The 16,932-nt window shown below is 41.7% G+C and overlaps 1 protein-coding gene and 1 long non-coding RNA gene across 5 annotated transcripts in view; one reads left to right on the top strand and one right to left on the bottom strand.

The window, feature by feature from the left end:
* The window catches only part of KCNG2 (potassium voltage-gated channel modifier subfamily G member 2), a 64,488-nt gene that overhangs the window by 39,210 nt on the left and 8,346 nt on the right, over positions 1–16,932 (top strand). The gene's annotated exons all lie outside the window — the stretch shown is intronic.
* LOC109366552 lies at positions 6,447–14,668 on the bottom strand. The gene is made up of 3 exons (XR_004159101.1): positions 14,319–14,668; positions 8,047–8,353; positions 6,447–7,151 (listed from the first exon to the last, which is right to left on the bottom strand). It is a non-coding gene; the product is annotated as an uncharacterized LOC109366552 (long non-coding RNA).

Below are 16,932 nucleotides of genomic sequence, written 5' to 3'. Positions count from 1 at the left end.
AGCTTCTGGCAGGTTGGGCAAGAAGTCAGGCGTCTCCCATGTGGAATGGCCCATGCAGACCTAGGCTGCGTGTCGTCTGTGCATGGTTCAGCAAGCCAAAGTACATCATCAAATAATAGTGTGGAGAGAAGAGAGCTCATACGAATTCAAAATCATGCTAATGTGGTATCCTAAGTACTCTGTGTAAAATCTGTGCCTAGGGATAGCTATTTGTCCGATTTTGCAGTCTCCTAATTAGAAGAAAATGCATCTGCATTCCTTCTTGCTAAGGAACAAACAAACAGTAAATATTGTTTCAAGGACACACAGTACTCAGTGTGTACATTTTCCAAGCTATTTGGCTGGAGTTATTGTTATGGTTCTATGTCAGAGCTGTCCTCATAAGCACTCCAATTAACAAGCAGTGGTCTTTTCCCTGAGCTGGCATTTTTTGGAAAGCAAGAGGTTTATATGCCACCCTATGTCCTGTTACTTCTACAGGGAAAGAGAGGAACCCATAGTGAACAAAACATGCTGAAGTACAATTTTGCACACCCTGGTCTTTTAATATGATGTGAATGGTAATTCTCAGCTGTAACTCTCAGTGATGTTCTGCAAAGGTGTAAGTGACCTCACACAGTTGTAAATTAAGACCTTGAAAGACTCAAGTAATTAACAAGTGCACGAGGAAGTTATTTTATGTGTTTGCTTATCTCTTTTAAAATACAGAAGAAGAATCAGTCAAACATTCTGTTAATTTTATTAGCTGCTCCAGATGTTCTATGACAATCCCTCGTGGTAAGAGTGTGGGAAGGATAGTGTTCTGTGCAGTGTAGCCATTTTATTCCAATTAATGGTTGCCCTGATTCATATCAAATGTTACTCTTTCCAGTTAGTCATCAGATTCAAGGCAGAATTAAATGCTAAACTACTAACCAAACACAGACATGCATTTTGTGCTTTTTTTGGTTGTTAGCTTTTATTTACTAATTAAATAAAAAAACACCAATCCAGTGATGTGCATATTAAATGCTTCCAAAAGTATCAGGATATAGAAGTGGCTTAACTAGGTTGCGAATATATTGTAGAAAAAACTTTAAGAACACATTAAGAGCTGAACAACCAAATGACTTCGAGAGATTAATCTGAAATGAAGGTAGTCATTATGTTAGACTCTTCATGTTTTCTTGATGAAAACACAAATTTTATCCATTTCTACTTGAAAAAGAAAGCTCCCTCCTCATAAAAAAAAAGGTGGTAAGCACAGAAATTAACATCAACCACTTCATCCTAATTCACAAAAGCACTGAGCTTAATTGTTTGTAGTGGTATTGTGTAAAAGCAGGAGAAGGAAATCAGATGGTAATGGTACTTCCTCCTTCACTGTGCTTCCTAATGTATTGGGAAATGCTAGTCTAATTAGAGATGCTCTGATAGGAAGTTACAGTTTAATAACCTTAAGCTGAAGAACATTACAACAAAGAGAGAGATTCATAAATAATTAAGTTAATAATATCTCATAAAGAAGCCTGAAGCTCCTTAACCTTCTAAGCTTAATTTACACACTGTGTTTCAACATTCATGGGAAATAGATAAATTGTGAACGTGCATTTTAAACTTGTGACAAAAGATTTCATTTTGCAAAGGTAGACAACTAATTTCAGACAAGATTAAGAGAATGTTGTGTAATGAATTGCCATGATAAGCTGTTGATGTATGGGCTGGACAAGCAGTCAATGAAGTGGGTTGAAAACTGGTTGAACAGTTGGGCCGAGATGGTGGTGATCAATGTTGCAAAGTATGGTTGGAGGCCTGAAACAAGTGGTGTGTGTTTGGGGTCAATTCTTGGTCCAGTCTTGTTCAACATCCTCATTAATGATCTAGATGATAGGTCAGATTGTACTTTCATCAAGTTTGCTTACACAAAAGCAGAAGTACTGCTGACACAGTACTGTGAGGAGTGGATGTTCCAGAGAGTCGTTCCAGGGAGTCTAGATGACCCCATTCCAGAGGGTCATCTAGAGGAGACAGGCTGGAGAAATGAGATGGCAGGAACCTCATGAAGTTCAACAAGGGGAAGCAAAAAGTCCTGCAGCTGGGAGGAACAACCCCAGATGGTAGGACATATTGAGGACTGTGCAGTTGGAAAGCAGTTTGACAGGAAAGGACACAGGGGGCCTTGTGGACATCAAGTTGAACATGAGCTGTCAATGCGACTTACCTGTAAGGTATCCTGGGCTTCATCACCCGAATAATTGCCAACAGGTTGAGGCAAGTGATCCCTCCCTTATAATTAAGTGTCGGTGATGCCAGCCCCCAAAGTACTATGTCCAGTGTACAAGACAGATGTGGAGCTACTAAGAGTCCAACGAAGGGCCATAAAAATGATGAAGGGTGTGGAGCATCTGTCCTAGGAGGAAAAGGTGAAAGAGCTGGGACTATTCAGCCTGGAGAAGGCTTAGAGAAGTCTTATCAATGTCTATAAAACCCTAAAAGAAAGGTGCAAGGAGTACAGATCTCTTTTCAGTGGTGCCTGGTGACAGGACAAGAGGCAGTGGTCATAAACAGGAACAAAGGAGGTTCTGTCTGAACACCAGAAAGCACTTCTGCACTGTGCATGTGCCTGAGCACTGGTACAAGCATCCCAGAAAGGTGGTGGACTCTCTCCTCGTTGTGACAGTCAGATGCCACCTGGACATGGGCCTGGGCAGCCTGCTCTGTGTGACCTGGCTTAAGCAGGGGGAATTGTACCAGCTGGACCCAGGGGTCCCTCCTAGTCTTAACCATAATGTTGATTTGAGAGGAGTTGTTATCGGTGATGCTTTCTGTCCTAAGATTGCACTCAGAGGCTTTGGAGTGAAGCTTTCCACTTCTGCACAGTTCTTGATCTTGCACTTTGTTTTGTGACTATTCAGCTACTTTTCTGCATGTGCTACTGAGGTATTCTGAATTTTAACTCAGCCACATTTGTGTTGCATATATAATTTGTTACCATGAATGAAAGTAATAAAATTATAAATTATATTTTTCTTTTCTTTGTGGAATAAACTCTTAAAGGAATAACCACATAGTGAATATAAAACGTGTATTTAAAAAAAATTCACTTATGGAATTGTGAATAACTATTTTTAGTATATAGGCATTGAGGGTCTTTTTATAAATAGAATCTTAAGGAATTGGACTAACTTATTTCCCCAGGGATCATGCTTTATGTCATTTTTACAGCTTTCCTGTTTAAATGCAAAAGCAATGAGCTTTGGTGCTACATTTATGGCATCTGCACTTGTCCCCTACGTTGCTAGTTCGCATTTTATATTCACTCTGCACAGTTAGCCACAACTAGCTGGAGTCCAGGAAAAGACACAATAACTTGGTTACATTTCTGACTTGGCATTTCTACAACATCGTAGACAGTGAAGTTCCTGTGGACTCCTAGGATTCATGTTTGCTTTCACATTCACATGTCCTTACTTATTGGACATAGCACTCATAGCATTGCAGAGCTGTATTTCAACTAAATGTGTTCATTTCTTTTTCCCTTCATAAGCTTAAATTTTCTGTTCAGATGGTGCTTACTTTAAAAAGGCCAAATGATGGGTTTTGAGAGTATCCTTTACCCACAGCTTTACTCATCAGAATAAGCAAAAATTTGTTTTGATGTTTGCGTACTCAATCTTTGTCAAGGAAGGAAACTACACTGCACTGCACTCATAAGAGAGAAGCTAGAATGTATTTACTGGTATACATAGGTCACTCCAAAGGTAATGCCTCTAATTTATTTCTATTAAGGCTTCTATAGATAAAAAGTCCACAGTAACACTGTTTGATAGAACAAATTATCAGCTACATAACACTTTATAAATATAGTCACCATTAGCTATGCATTTCAGTGATGAACAAGAGCCTGCATGCCGTGCTCGTAATAGTGCAGCTGTAGCAAGAGCTTGTCTTTCACTATCACCACTGCTGAAATGCACCACCTCACTGTGATAACATCTGCTGTTTGGTTTCCAGAAGTGTTCAGCAAGCACAGATGAATGTCAGTGGGTGCCATTTTTACCACTTGGAGGAATTCAGTGACACACCTTTGCTTCATTCTCATTTCCATGTCAGACACCATTTTGTCAGACTGCCCCTCTGCTGCCATCTGCTGCACGGCAGTAAAATGTAACAGAGATTGGCAGGAAGGTTCAACCTCTACAGCCATCCTGCCAACGTCTGCCTCTGATGTTATGGTCCAACGTAATAACGTAACATAATAAAATAGGAGGCATTATTTTTGGAGCAGCACTCATGATATGGATACAATATAGTGATTTAGCAAACCTTAATTGTAAATAAGGCAGACTTAACAAGATTTGAGATGGCTGCATACACTTTTTACAGCATAGACACACTCTCATAGGAGAGCATCCCAGAGTGGACACCTCCTTGCTTTCTGTACTCTTTGAACCACAGAGGTAAGGAGCCTGGATGCGACTGGATTCAGTCCTCGTCCCAGACGTGGTAGATGGTTTATGTCAAAGGGATTACATGTGTAAAATCAATCTAAGATATGATTTAGCAAAGCTAACGAAGGCTAAGACAAACTATTAGTCACTTACCAAAGATATGTATAGGCAGGGAATCTTGATGTCAGACTGTAAGGGATCTCTGTGCAGGTGTAACGGGCACATGGGGAGATCCTGCCATGCAGCCTGCTGCCATGCAGGAGAGCTCAAGGGGCTCTTGGGCTTCTCACTGTTCATGGGGTTAGATGATTGACTCATAGTCATAGTTTGCTTTTTAGGCACATGCTTGATTGGTCCTCAGCTGTTGAGCCAGGTATTTGCTATCAGTTCTTTCGTCCTTGTCTGCCTCCTCCCCTTCCTCCTTCAGTTTGAGACAGATTGGTCTCATACCATCACAATCTGCCTCATGTAGTTTTTTCTCTTGTTTTGTATTGTCTGTACTCAGATTATGAATGAATTTTCATAATTAGCCTAGGAACTAGGGCTCTAAGCAAGGAATATTCTAATTATTATTTTCATTAAAGAAGCCATCTTCGTTCATACAAGATACACTTCTTAGTGTATGGTATCCTTACTACCTGAGACTGAAGAGTAGCTGCAAGGTTCTGCAGTGCAAGTGTGACTCATCATGATGTGGTCTCCCAGCTCCTATCTGATGGTTAGAGAAACTTGCTGTGCTCGTCGCTTTTCAGACAGCTTAAGTTTTACTGACAGCAACTGAAACTGATGAGGTTTGAAAGATAAAATGGATTTTGCTTTTTTGTGTGGGTCACACACCTAGCTTTAAAATCAAGTAGTCGAGGACCTTGGCAGTGTACAATCTAAACCTCAGGTGTTGAGTTATGTGGGTTTTTTTTGTGTTGTCAGCATCTTTTATCTGGCTCCCATGGAACCTGCAAATCCTAATGGCAAGGTATTCTCTACCAAGAAGTACCAAGAAGTAGTGGTCATGTCCTTTGAGTTTTTTACAGAGAACTGTGCTTTGCTTGTGATTCATCTGAATTACACAGTCCTTACGTAGAAGAAACGTGTAATAATCTTTTTTTATGAACCTACATCTAAATCTTTACCAATTACCCAAAATCCAAGTATTTCTGTGAGAATGTCTCCTAGTATCAGCTTAGTTTACTGACTTTGCCATTGTTGTATGTGCACATAAGGGAAACACATTTGATGCTGCGAGTCCTCAGCATCACTGTTTGGCAGAGCACTGCTCAATGCCACAAGCATCATGTTGTCACCTGCTGTGCCCTCTTCCACCCAGGCCTCCAGCTGCCTGGAAGGCACCTGGTCAGGTGGCACACAGCACACCAGCTTTGACATTGCTGGTCTGAAATAACCCTTCCCCTTTTGCAAGGCTACCTTAAAATGCTAATGAACAGAAAATGATTTAAGGAATGATTAGTTATTGCTAATAATGCTTGTGTGGGCAGAGTGCTGCAAAGCAGCTGGTATTTAATCATGGCTACTTCTGGAGAGCTCTCTCCATTTCTCTTTCTGCTTGACTTGGCTGCTTCTCGTGGAAGAAAAGAGAACAAGGATTTCTAATTTCTGAGTGTTCCTCCCCCTGAGAAAACGTCAAGCCTTCCTGCCTTATTCAACCTATTTAAATTTCAGCAAATACATCTAATTGTTTTGTCATGGCAGCCTCATCAAGATGAAGTATAGGAAACAGTCACATTAAAAAAAAAAAAAGAAAAAAGAAGCTGAAATCTTTCTCTGTTGTAGCAGGAGTGTTAGGATAACCTGAGAGTTCCCTTTAGACTGCAGGTAGAGCATGATGCTGTGGAATAGGTTTGCACAGAGGCCCACAGTGAGACAGCCTGTGGACCCTCTGCTCAAAATTCCCCATCACAACAAAATTACAGCCTGATCTGTTCATACCATGGCTCTTACTAATTTAGGGTCTCATGGCTCTTACTAATTTAGGGTCTCACAGCAGGGTTTCTGGAATATCTTCTCCTGGGTAAAGAGATTTATGTTTTTATGGGATAAGGAGCTACCTTGGAAGATTTTGAGAACAGGAGGTTACTGTATAGACTCTGAGAACCACCTGAGAATCTAAACAGTGTTTTAGGCTTAGAAGTAAAAAAAATGGAGAGAGCATTTCTTTGCACTGTTAGCTTGGGGATGGAGCAGGAGTTGAGTAAGATAAAATTGACTTGTTAATAACTTTGCGATGTACTAATGAACTCTCTGTCTACAGAATATCTTCTCATGAATAAATGGTAGGCTCAGGTTTTCTTTTAAATATTGTATAAATATGCTGCAATATGACATTAGTGATAAATAATTAAACTGCTAAGACTCGCCTGTAAAAGCACTGGTAACTCTGCCATGGTATTAACTGGTTTGTGTTTGATCCAGTGTGGCTCACCGAGCAAAATGTGCTCGTTTTTAGTTTCTTTTAAATTTCTGTGGTTCTACTGCCATAGGTATCTGTACCTACCAAATCTCCAGCTAAATCATCCAGGGAGTCTTTGGAGCAATTTCATGGTAATAGTTGCTTAGCCTCCAGTCATGTTTGTAAAATTAATACAGCAACTCACTATAGTCTGTGTTGTAATATCTTCAGGGTACAGCAAATCTTCTACTCTCCATAGGTTGTTCCACCGCCTTTCGCAAAACAGCTTGTGCTATATGGTAATGCTGAACACTGTCCTAGTGTTTTGAAAGAGAGAAATCTTTTATTTATGTGTAATAAAAATAGCATCTCGATATTCACCTCAGAACTCCAGGGTATGTCACTATCCATCCCAGAGGTTTGGAATGAAAGAAAGCAACCAGATTTATGTTTGGCTAGATCTCATATATTTAGGCTGGGGCAATGAACTGATTGATCTGCACAGCATTAAAGCATTTAAAATTATACTTACATTTTCACTGTTTAAAATGTAGTGATTGAGATGAAATATAGAAGTTCTTGAAATTGAGGAATTTTTATAGTGTCCATGGGGACATTAAAATTCAAGACAAATTAAGGTTGGAATGGCATACAAATGGGAAATTTTGCAGTAGCTTTTATAACAAAGGCTGAAGAAAGGACTATAAAAAAGCTCTAAGGTAGGTGAACTTCAAAAAGGTAAGCATAACATTAGTTCCAAATAAACCATGAAATACTGAGTGCTATCAGCAACACCTTTGAGAACAATAGCATAATTAATTCTAGTCTGTTCAGAATAATACTCATTAGTCAAAGTTAATAATACAGTTTTTATAAGGTTATGAAGTTTCCTGAAAAAACAGCTTCTGATGTAGGTACTTTTACTTCTGTAAGATATTAGAATTAGTGCTACATAATGTCCTTGCTCAACAAAAATGGCATTTCTTAAAAATTTATCTCCAGTGTTGAATGTTTCACAAATTTATATTAGATCTTAAAATAGCAGGCAGGTAACATGAGAAATCATCGCCTAGTGTATGTGGAAAGACATGCAACTGTCTCTGGTTTTGGCCTAGAGTCACTGAGGTGTTTTGTTAGTGATTTGGGAGAAAATATAAAATGTTTGCAAATGAAATTTACACATAGCATAGAAACAACACATTACCCAGGTACCTGACTGTAAACTTGGCACTGTAAACTGAGCTGAATTGGATGGGTGCCACGGGGTGAGTTTGGCCCGCTGCTAGCCGAATGCTGACAGAGGAGCCTCATCCATCACTGGCAGTACTTGCAGGACATGCTGCAGGGGCTGGGGCAGACTGAAGTCGGGGCTTCATACTTGGCCTCGCAGGTTCGTTCACGAGCAGAATGCCTCAGCCAGAACAGACTGTTCACTTGGATAAATCCCAGCCCTCTGACCGCTCTGGCATTCCCATGCAGGCACACCTGCATTCTCCTTCTGCCTCTGCTCCAGCTAAGCCTGGATACAAAGAGGAAATACAGAGAATAGTGTGAAGGTCCCAGCACTCCAGTACATCCTGAGTTGTGATTGGAACTCAGCACGCCATACAAAGATGATGACAGAACAGAAATTCCAGCAGCTTTCTGAAAAGCCTGCACAGTTTCTATGGGCAGAAGCTATGGATGTTTTCTCCCCATCTGTATGGGCTGCTGAATCACGGCCTGAACCTGTGATTGATCACCTGAGGCGAACAGTGAGTCAGCCACGGGAGCACAGGTGAAGGCAATTCACCTGTGCTGCAGGGAGGGGTGGAGCCTGGCTGCACCTCTCCTAGACCCATTTAAGAGCTGACTGCCAGTGGGGAAGGATCTCTCTGGAGATCTGCTCTACTGGAGTCCATCTTGCGAGCCCAGGATAGGGTGAGTGACTTTCTCTCATTACTCCAATATAAATTACATTAGCCTGGATATACATACACCATCTGTATATCCATTGATTATACATCATCCATAGTTAGCTGCCTCTGCACACACTGCAGCCTTAATCCTAAAGTAAGTCATGCAGTTTTTATATTCTGCTTCAGCGCTACAGAATTATCATTGTCTTGAGCAGAAGAAAGAAATATGTAAAAGTGCAGGCTTTCACGGTGGTCAGATCCATCTTGCAAAAATTCATCCACTTTGCCAATTCAGGGACACAGCTTATAGAGTTTCAGCACAAGGGTAATGCAGGAGCAGATTGCCAGCTGTGACTGAGCCACTCCCCAGCAGGAGAGCTAATCCAGCCAGAGGCAAGATGTGCAGATCCTTCACTTGCTTTCAATTAACAAGATAAAGGGAAAGAGGGGAAAAGAACAGGCTTGAAAGAAAGTGTAGGAGGAAAAGAGCAAGCCTGACTCTGTCCTCCTTTCCTCCAAGTTGAAATAACAGGCACCCCCAACCTCTGTGGCAGGTTACAAAAAAACAGTAAAAACTAATGTGGATCACTGAAATAAAACCAGTGATGAGTGGGAGGCAGGAGGAGAAAAGCCTGTAAAACGAATTGAAAGAAGGTGAAGGAAGGGGAATACTGGGGAAAATAAGAGGGAAAATAAACTTCAAAGTGCTGTGAAGAATCGGTTGTTCTTTTTAATCCTATTAGTAAGTTATAAAAATGTTTGTGTGTGAGGGTGAAAACGTGGTGTGTGTAACTTGGCAGCAGCTCATCACTACACAGCCATTTGTTCACTCCCCACCGTGGGGTGGAGGACAGAATTGGAAACAAAATAGAAGTTGTGAGTTGAGATAAAAACAATTTACTAATACACAAGAGCAAAACAGAAACGTGGTTATAACAAGATATATAGCTGCAATGCAATTACTTGCTGACCAATTAACAGCACCAACACGACGACCACCAGTACTGTGAGGTCTCACCACCACCAACCAAAGCCAGCAGCCCCTGAATAGCAGTTCCCCCAGCCAACTGCCCACAGCTGTATGGTGTCACGTGCTGTGGAACAACCCCTGGTTTAACTCAGGCCTCTGTCCTGGCTCTACCCTGCCCTGCACCATCATGGCAGCAGCCCTGGATGTGCTCCCCTCACTCAGCAACAAACAAGACATTGGCTGAAACCAGGACAAAAAACAGGACTGAGATTTTTTTTAGTGTGTGATGCAGAGGCAGACTTGAAGAAAAAAAAAAAAAAGGATGATGCTAGGCTTAGGAAGCTCACAGCTGTATACACTGCTTATCTGTTTGTGAGTACAGCTAGAAACAATAGTATTGTTTTTTCCCAGATGTTAGGTCAGTGGGAAGGAGTTCATAATCCTACTGCTTTGTAAGGCAGCTCTGACTCTCTTACACTCTTCCTTTCAGAGGAAAGTGTTGAGTCTATATGTTGTTACTTCCTGTAGCAAACTGTTCAAACTGCACGTGTCTTTGGCAAGTACTCAGCCCCACACTGGTTCTGCAGTGTTTTGATATATGCTGCCAGTTATGGAAGATATCTACCGTCTTAGCATTGCAATCCTGTCACATTTATGAGAAGCAAACATGCTCTAAATGCTAAGTGTCATTGCTCAAGTTTTTTGAAGCAAGGCCGCAGAAATGTGTCTGCCTTGTTTTCAGAATGCTGGAATAGAAATTACAAACTAGGATTCTCCAGAAATCAGGAGATGAGTTTATTTGTAAGGTAACTGGACATCTACCTATAAAAACTCAGGATCAAGCATTTACTTACGTTTTGCTGCCATTCATGTGACCTGGACAGGCTGAAAAATTAGGTGGAAAGGAATGGTTTGAGGTTCAACAAGAGCAAGAGTAGGGTCCTGCGTCTGGGGAGGAATAACTGTATATATCAGTACATGTTAGGGGATGACCTGCTGGATATAAACTCTGCAAGAAGGATCTGTGTGTCCCAGTAGTATGGTGACCATGAGCCCACAATGTACACTTGTGGCCAAGAAGGCCAATGGTATCCTGGGATGCATTAAAAAAAGAGCAAGCCTGCACATCAAAGGAGGTTATCCTCACCATCTGTTCTGCTCTAGTGAGGCCACAGCTGAGTACTGTTTCCAGTTCTGGGCTCCTCAGTTCAAGAAAGACAGGGAACTTCTAGAGAAAGTCCAGTAGAGGGCTACAAAGATGTTAGGGGCCTGGAGCATCTCTCTTATGAGGAAAGGCTGAGAGTTCTGTGGCTGTTAACCCTGTAGAAGGAAAGACTTGAGAGGAGATCTTAGTAACACTTAAAAAATATCTGAAGTTCATATATCAAGATGATGCGGCCAGTGGTGCCTGGCAACAGGACAAGGGGAAATGAATGCAAACAAACACAGGAAGTTCTGAACAAACATGAGAGAATTTCTTTACTGTGAGAGCAATGGAAAACTGGAACAGGCTGCCCAGAGAGATTGTGATGTCACCTCTGGAGGTATTCAAGACCCACCTGGGCACTTTCCTGTGCAACCTACTGTAGAGAATCTGCTTTGTCAAGGGAGTTAGACTCGATGATTTGCAGAAGTCCCTTCCAACTCCCAATCACAGTTCTGTGTTTCAGTGATTCTATCACCACAGACATGTTCTTGAACATAGAGGTTGTAGGTAACTAGATATCATTAATAGCATACTTATATCTCAAACATAGCCACCTATGAGCAAGTAAGATGGGGATATCAGATCCCAAGGCTCAGCTTCAACAGCATTAGCGAAGGGCATCATTTCTTGTGCTAGTTGAAAGTTACAGGAATATATGTATGTGAAAGTGAGTGCAGTCTCCTGTTGTCATGGGTTACCCCCTCACACATTTCCAGAAATGGAGAAGCTTCATCATAAAATGTCTCAAGGCTTTCCTGATCTAGCAGGAGGACTATTTTGGAACCTTATTTGTCTCCTATAGTCCAGATTCTAAAACCCCTTCTGTTGCTATTTCCTCTCCTGCTAAAACTGTCCTTTAGGTTAATAATAATCATAGAAACAGAGGATTGTTGAAGTTGGATGGGACTTCTGGAGGCCATCCTGTCCAACCCCTTGCTCAAACAGGGACAGCCAGAGCAGGTTGCTCAGGACCACGTACAGTTGGCTTCTGAATGACTTCTCTTTGCAGGCAGCTTGTGTGAACTGAGCAGTCCTTCTCTTCCCAGCTCCTACCTCACCTGCTGGTTGCCATTACTTCCACGGTAGCACTGCCTGTGCAGCGAATCGTGAATAACACTGGCTGTTGTAGCATAACCAGTCACCGTGGGAAACTTGAGCTATCCTGTTTGACTTTGTGCTGATGGGGACTTAGGAATGATAATTGAGGATTAAGCAATGGAAGAATGAAAGGAATTAAATGCCATTCTGTGATCTGAGCTGAGGACTATAAACAACCAGGTAGCAGATGAAGATGATAGTTTCAGCTAGTCCACACTGATCTGAAAAAGAACATTTGACCACACCACTAAACAGTGCTTTCTTCATAGCCTTGGTGTATGCAGTCAGAAACCATGCCTCTTCTCTGCCTTCATTTGATGACTACAAACAACTCACATGCGTTTGTTCATAAGACATCATCCTTCTTGAACATGAGTGGTTTTTGAACAGACAAAATTCTTTGCTTATGTATTGGGACTCAGTGAGCTCCACATAAAGATACTGGTTGTTGTGTATGTGTGTTTATTTGATAAGCAAGAACTTAGTGTCAAGACTTGTGTCAAGGCAAAGACTGACAGTTGTGAGAAGCTGTGGGTATTCAGTATAGTGAAGCAGATTTCAAACACTAGAACACCAAAAGAATACAAAATGAGGGAATACTACTAGCCCCATGAGGAAGTCACTAGGCAGCGAGAATGCATCAGAGCCTTCAGAAGTATCCTCAAGGAGAATGTTGCCTGGGGTGCATTGCTCCTCCCTAAGTTCTAGCATAACCCCTCCATCCTTCTGTGCAGTGTGATCAGGCCAGGAAATAGATAGCATCAGCTGGCTGCCAGAGCACAAACTGTAACCGCAAAGTTGCTCCTAGCAATAACCACAGAGTCTGAGGAGTTCTCAAGATCTCGAATGTCTTCTTCCCCAGTCTGTGTGTGTGTGGTACTGTTCTGTTAGATAGGCATCTGAAGAGCTGAGAAGTTGATTATGCTCATGGGTATTTATGGTCTCTTTAATTCTTCACATGCTGTGTATTCTCTGCATTTCTTAGGTTTTGATTGCTTTCCATAAAGCACAGCCAGATAACACATTTCCTTCCAACAAATACTGTTGCTTTTTGAGAAGTGGATTTTAAAAGTGGGTGCAGGTGTGAGAAAAGCTGTTTGAGCAGAACATATTGATGGGAGGACATTTTGTGCACCTGCAGTGCTAGTTACCTGCTTTATATTCTTCCCAGCAATTCATCTGCCTCTGATATTCAGACATTTGCTCAATCTGTGTTAAGAGGACTACAGGATTTGCAGGGAAAAAGGTTAAATGGGTCTCTTGGCTTAATGTTTATTGCTTAGAAACCTCCAGCACTGACTTTGGTTGTGCAGTTTAGAGCTGTGATCACAGTATCACAGGGTTTGGAAGGGACTAAGAGTAACAAGTTCAACTCCCTGCTAAAGCAGGTTCCCTTACAGTGGGTCTCACAGGTAGCTGTCCAGACAGGTCTTGAATATTTCCAGAGAAGGTGACTCCACACCTCTCTGGTGAACCTGTTCCGGGGCTCTGTCACTCTGACAGTGAAGAAGCTCTTCCTTGCATTAGTACAGAACTTCCTGTGTTTTGGTTTATGGCCATTAGATGCTGTTAAGATGAAGCATGAAAGCTGAGGCACCTCCATGGCCCAGAGCAGCAGGCTGCTTGTGTATCGAGCACAATAACTCTAGGACTGGTTTGCTTCTTGGGCCTGTGCAGTCTCTTGAGTCATGAAGGCCACCTGTGTTTGCCTATTTATTTTTAGCGTGTTTATTCTGCAAGGGTGGTCACAAACTGCCACCACACAGGGATAAACTTGTCCACATGGTATTCTCTTCCCTCCGGTTCACCCTCTGGCCCTTTCCTGAGTTTTCTTTTGACAAAGCCATTTGGCTGCATAGTTGCATGTATGAGGAGTGGTTTGAGACACTGAGGCATGCAAAAGTAGGCACATCTCAGTGAGCCCTTAGATTCAGGCAACATGCCATTTTACAAATTGATTAGTCTGGCTTTGGGTTTTGGCACACCCTGAAGAGAGTACTTTCTGGCAGTTGCCACGCCTTTCAGCATCTCCCTTATTCCTGTTGGTGTCCCATGTTTATCTGCAGCTTCACCAGCAAAATAAAAGTTACAGTCTGAAAGGTTTTGAAAAAGTGATTTGAGGCTGTGTTATATCGGGGTCAAAAGAAATTCCAGAGAGAGAAGTCTGAAGTCAGTATAGGTTCTGCCCTTCTCCTCCTTACTTATCCATAGTGCTATATGGGAACAGCTGTACAAGAGCTATCTCATATCAATAATACCACTAAAAGCTGTTCTTGACAGCCCTCCCCTATAAAGACAAGGCTTTCATTACCTTTTCTAGCTGCTGGATGAAGCATAAGCTAAACTTTGGTTGCGGATCAAAGTGTCCACAGCAGGAAGCAGAGGGCTCTTCCATGGCCCCTTGGTGACATCACAAACAGAAACTATTACTTTGAATTCACAGCCAGAGAACTTCGAGGACAGACTGTGCAGCATCTGAATCATCTGAGCCTAGGAGTACAAAAACTGCTCACAGCAGGTGAGCTGCAAGTTCAGACTGACCCCAGCTTTAATGACCAGTGTACCAAATGACAACAGTGGAGTCTGCAGCTGGTCAGCAGGAGAGAGAAGCATGCCAGTGCCTTAGGGCAGGGCTGCACCGTTCCAGCACTCCAGCAGCAGGTAATGTAGTGAGAGTCAGGCACTTGTCCTTACTGTGAAAATTGGCTGGAGAGTTAAGTCAGAAAGTCACTTTCCATCAAGATTTTTTTTTTCTCATCAGAAAATGTCAGCATGAGTGAAATCTTTGGGTTTTCTTCGTGTATGGTGCAGCTGATAATGCTGTTGATTTTGCTGGACCATTTCTCAGGAAAGGAGTCTTCATTTCAGAATAATTCTTGGGACAAGAGAGGACCATGACCCAGTGAGGTAGTGCCAGGCTGTGGCAGAGCCCATAGCAGGTTTCCACACTGTCTGCTTCAGAGCAGAGCTTGCTTGCTTACCTGCCAGGCAACCACTCCAACTATTGGACTGCTGCATTGCTGGAAGTGTGTTGGGGAGAGAGTGGAGAGGAAAGGGGCATTCATCCTCCGTCTGCAGGCATTCAGTGAAGCAAGCACTTCAGCTTCACCCCCACATTTGGCAGGAACACCGTGAGGTGCTGGGCTGGGGGCTGCCTCTCACTTTGTGACACTGCAGCCAGGTTACAGGCACATCGTGTACAAGGGCCTTTCTCAGCAGGTCTCTGTGAAGCTGCCCTCCCCTGCTGAGACCTTGGTTACATCAGAACTTCAAGTTCCACGTTTCTGTTAAATAACAGTTTGATCTGGCATGCACAGAGCAGCATTTAAAAAATATGATTCGAAAGGCAAGAAGAGAATCAAAATAACCTTTCAGAAATGCCACTATTTTAAAGCTTATATAAGGATATTTGTATGCAACTCTTCTTGTGGTTTTGGGATTTTTTCTTAGTATATATGTTTGATAAGGAGAGAAATCCTTCTCTATAGGGGCAAAGAGAATGGGACTGAAACTTCTTCCATGAAAGTACTGTAGAGCTGCTGACCCTACAAAAATGTGTTGAAAACTACACAAGAACTGAGTGGGGAGAGGTCATCTGATATTTCACATCTGTTCATATCAGAATGGGGGAGATTCTCAGGCACGTCACAGCCTGGGAGATTCTAGAGAAAAGTCAGCATTTGTTCTCAGGAGAGACCAGAGGACAAAGCAAGGATCAGGAAGTCATGTAACAAAGTCCAGAAGTTGTCATAGGCACAGTCCAGGGGTGTGCTAGTGAAAGGGACCCTGCATCCAAACCAAAACACTTCTGAAAACAGGCTTCAATGAGTACCATGCAGAGCAATGAGTACAGCTGGATTTGAACTCTGGTGACACCAGCTTTTCGTAATTTTCTCAGTAGTTCCTTTGGCACAGAGAATGTGTCCCCAGAAGAAAGACTGTGGTTGGCTTTTTGACAGCAAATTTCTGTAAATCCTTGTGAAAGAGGCACTTTAATTTAACTGCACAGAATTACTCACTAAGACCTTTCTTTTTTGTGTGTGTGTGTCCTGAATTGACGTTAGCATATGGTTCCGAAATCCTGTGCAACTGCAGATACATTTTTACTATACCATTGGTTTTTGTAATGAAAAACCTAGAATACAGTTTAATTACATTGTACACATGTTTAAAAAATTGTTAGTCTTTTAATACTGGAAGGTGTAATGGAGATATCTGTTGTGCTTGCAATTCATTGTTGATTATTGTTTTTTTTTTTTGTTCAGACATCTAAAAGACAAAAAGAAATGGACAAAAACTATAAGAAAATAAGTTTTTTCTGTGACCCATCTTTATGAAGCTAGATATGAAAGTGTAACCAACAAATATATCAGATGACAAGACAAAGAAATCTGCTCAGTTGGAATGAGAACAAGCTATTTCACTTAGAAAAAGCAAAAAGCAGTATGTTGTGGTTTATGTGCATGTTTATTGCCGTGATATGACTTGACATTTTTTTGAGAACGTACAGTTTTGACACAGATTTATTTTGGACAGAACACTATCCAGTTCTCTTGAGACTTGTTCTTTCTGTGTTCTGATCACTAATTAATTATTGGTTTCTGTTCTTCCCGTTTGTGTGTTTCTTCACTTTTTAATTTTGTTTTCTTGAGTGGGAAAAGAACTCAAAAACATAAGCAGAGTGGTTGGACTCCTGAATACATAGTTAGAATTTCTGGAAAGGAAAATTACTTTTTTTTCAGTGGTATAATCAAAGGAAAAAAACTGCAGGCAAAAGCAGCTTCAGGCAAAAGTGGCAGAGCACGAAAAGCATGAAAGGCATTTTTGCTGTTACTGTTTCTGGTTTCATGTGAAGATTGGTTCAAGTCATACCTGGATGCGATTGAAGCACAGTCCAGGGAAGGAGAAGATGTTTAATTAAAAAA

This window comes from Meleagris gallopavo, chromosome 3 (assembly GCF_000146605.3).
Source record: "Meleagris gallopavo isolate NT-WF06-2002-E0010 breed Aviagen turkey brand Nicholas breeding stock chromosome 3, Turkey_5.1, whole genome shotgun sequence".
Classification (NCBI taxonomy): Eukaryota; Metazoa; Chordata; class Aves; order Galliformes; family Phasianidae; genus Meleagris; species Meleagris gallopavo.
The sequence above is the reverse complement of the archived record's forward strand: the minus strand, read 5'-3'. Positions and strand labels throughout refer to the sequence as shown.